A 3,757-nucleotide genomic window follows, 5' to 3' on the forward strand; every position below is an offset into this window, starting at 1 on the left:
TCTCTACATTTTTGAAATCCAGATAACATGCTCTACTCATTTCTACAATTATTTGGAGCTAGGATTTATGTTTAAAAATTTACCCATGAATGATATGCATGTATAATGGTAGAATATGAAGGCTTGGTGTGTAATAAATGACTTTTGCTAAATGATTTTCGGTAAAAATGCTTAAAATGGATTAAATTGTAAAAGTTATAAATTACTCGTAAAAGGGTGATTTAGTTGACATTGAGGGCTGCCATAGTTATGAAAATGATTCGGCTATGCTTGAAATGCAAGGAAATTGAATAAAAATCATCTTCTGAGCATTGGGGCAAAAGTGCAAATATGTAAAAGTTTAGAGGTTAAAATTCAAATTTGTAAAAATATGGTTTTTGAACCAATATGAATAATGTGACTATAGTAGGTTAAATGTGATATTATAGATCAAGGAAAACAAGATTGGGGCTTAGAACGAGGTTGAACAAGGTTAAGCACAAACTCGAAATAAATAGTCATACTCGACACCGAGGTAAGTTCATATGTCAATGATAATGCAACAATATTATAGTTCATACTAGAACTGAAATTGATGTGTTAGCATAGTGTGATGGATATTATTTAGTTGATATAAAAATTATATATTGTAACAAATGCCTAAATATAATTGTATGCAATACCATGTTTATTTCATGGATTAATGGCTAAATAAACATGGAAATGTGTTGAATTGGATGTACATTGCATGATCATCTATGCATAATAAGATACTTGATGAAAAGAGAAAAATCTCGATTGAATAAAAAGGGAAATCCGATGGATAAACCATGGCTTACGTGACTTAAGATCCTGTATGTGCTGCAGAAATAGGATTTAGCCCGGACGGGTAATTCGTTGATCTCAAATATAGAAAGGATCTAGCCCAGATGGGTGTTCCTTGAGTGATCGAGCCTCCTGAAGAATATGTGTGCATTGTGGATTTAGCCTGGACGGGTAATCCGACTACGGTTTGAATTTAGCCTGGACTGGTAATTCAGATCCGAGCTCATTACGAGTGTTTGTCGCTACAAGGGATTTAGCCTAGATTGGTAATCCCAAAAATACCCTATGAGTTGATATTACGGGGGATTTAGCCTGGACCGGTAATCCCGCCATAAGATGTGAGGCACGCGAGAGTGCGTACTCGAGATGATCACTTGTATTACTTGACGGTAAATGGATTATCCATCGAGATTTCCAAGAAAATCAACGGGTATTACAATGAATAACGCGATGAAAGTCCCAAGATAGGCGTGGTGATAAATGTAAAGTTAATTTATGCTACGGATAAGTACAGGTACATACATTATACTCATAAGTGATGCCTCATTGAAATGTGATAAATGATGATAAGCAAATTCATGCATATGTATGTGTATACATGATAAACAAGTAAAAAGGTTTGAAAGGTGAACCATCCTTATGCTTATGATTATGTATTGTGTTGTAATATCATGTTAACATACATTGTATAATGAGATATGGGTTTCATGAAATGATGAGTCCATGATCAATGAGCTTATGACAGTTACTATGAATTTGCACTGAAATGGTTTTGGACAGCAGCAATAGTCTGATTTTGAAAATCCACCAAAAATAGTGGAAATTGAGTTACAGATTGAATAAAATATGAAATTAAAGCTTATTGGGTGTAGTTTCAGATAAAGGAAATGGTGCTAGTAAAGGAATCTCATATTATGAGATATCTTAATTCATGTGAGATAGTGTTAGAATGAGTTCGGAATCCCCTATTTTGAATTGAGAAAATCACTAGAAATTTTACAAAAATAATTATGAGTTAGGTATCAGATGAATGAAATTATTAATGCATCTATTTTTAGTAGAAAGAGACAGGAACATTATCCGAGTCTTTTAGTATGAGATAAATAAATTTTAGTGAAGAAAGGTCGAAGCTATCAAATAGTGAAATAGGGGAGATTTTGAATAATAAACTATACTTATTGGCTTAACCAAAAATTCTGGAAATTTTATTTTAGGAAGATAAATGAGTCTAGTTTCAGGGAAAGTTAACGGATTTTAATTTGGAGTTCCGTAACTCCAGAAATAAATAAATTAATAACTACAACTCGAGAAAACATCTTAACCAGAATATGAGTGAAAGTGTCATTATGGTTGATTGCCTAGGGAAAGATGTTATAATGCTTATTACTTTCATATGGACTTACTAAGCTATAAGCTTACTCCCTTCTTTCCATTTCCTTAGTGTCCTCAGGTTGGCTCGGGGTTGGAGATCGTCAGAGGCAGTATCACACTATCAAGCTATCAACTCCAGAGTATTGTCATACGTGTATTAAACACTTTCAAGTGAGTGGCATGTATAAGGACTAGTTTTTACATTAGATGTTGTTATGATTAGCCAAATGTACCAGCTTATATTTATCTATTGTATATAGCCATGAGACATGGCTTATTATGTTTATGGCTTGCAAGCCTAATTATTTCTGCTATGGGTTAATGCATGCCGTGTGATTATGATTAGTTGCTCTGAATAATTAGTATAACACATGTATATGATGAATATCCTAGAACCATTTGAGCTGGTCATGGGCATGGAATGAATATGTGGCCTGGTAGTAAGTTGATAATGGTTAAACATTGACAAATGTAGAATGTGTAGAGATTAAATGCTGGGTAATAAACACATGTAAGACAATATGTAAATTATTTTTTTGAATCTTTCTCAAGGTTGATTAACCATTAAATTGATGCTATAAGTTTGGTCCATGATGTGTAAAGTATGGGAAAGAATTAATGACAACATAAGGCTTGGAAAATAGCCTAAGTGTTGGCCACACGGGCAGAGAGACGGTCATGTGTCTTAGCTGTGTGGAGGACACGGGCCTATGGCTTAACTGTGTGGATTAATTTGTTTGGCTGATGTCATAAATAGAGAGTTACACGGGCTGAGGATACGGGCGTGTCCCAAGCCACATGGGCGTGTGACTTTCTGAAAGCATGAAAATTGGTTAAGTTGTCAAAAGTTTGTCGAAAGTTCTCGGTTCAGTCCCGAACCACCCAATGTATGTTATAGGCTTTGAAGGCCTGTATAAGGGACGATATGCATGTGTTTGAGATGTTTTAATTTTGGGAAAAAATTTGTGGCCCAGTTTTGCATGTTGTTAGTGTTTAAGTCTGGTAAAGCCTCGAACCCTGTCCCAGTGTCGGATACGGGTAAAGGGTGTTACATTTAATGGTATCAGAGCTACAGTTTAGTCAGTTATCAGACCAACCTAACCTGTATGAAAGTCTAGCTATACATGACACAAACCCGTGATAATGTGATATATCCTGACGCGAATGAGAATCATCCTTTTTGGACAAAGGTGCCCTCCAAGCGAGCTATACCGATCATGTTCGATGAGAAGCTAAGGCATTCAGGTAATGTACAGTTATGATAAGCTTAAAATTAGAAAAGTGAATAAAATTTCATGATATGTACACGATAACATATGAGATGAAAGTTTAAACTGTGATGTATTTGTCCATGTTTGTTTGGCCTTTATGAAAAGATATATGCTTGATTTGTTTGATTGAATGAATGAGATTAGTAAGCTGCCCAAAACCCATAGAATGTATACTTAAATATACTTGTTTAAATAAGATAACTGAAAAGTTCTTGTCATACAAACGTGAATAAAAGTTTGTCTGAAGTGAATGATATGCTTTTGAAAATGTTACTTTGATAATGAGCTAGCGATATATGTATATGAGTATG

Source organism: Gossypium arboreum, chromosome 4 (genome assembly GCF_025698485.1).
Source record: "Gossypium arboreum isolate Shixiya-1 chromosome 4, ASM2569848v2, whole genome shotgun sequence".
Taxonomy (NCBI): Eukaryota; Viridiplantae; Streptophyta; class Magnoliopsida; order Malvales; family Malvaceae; genus Gossypium; species Gossypium arboreum.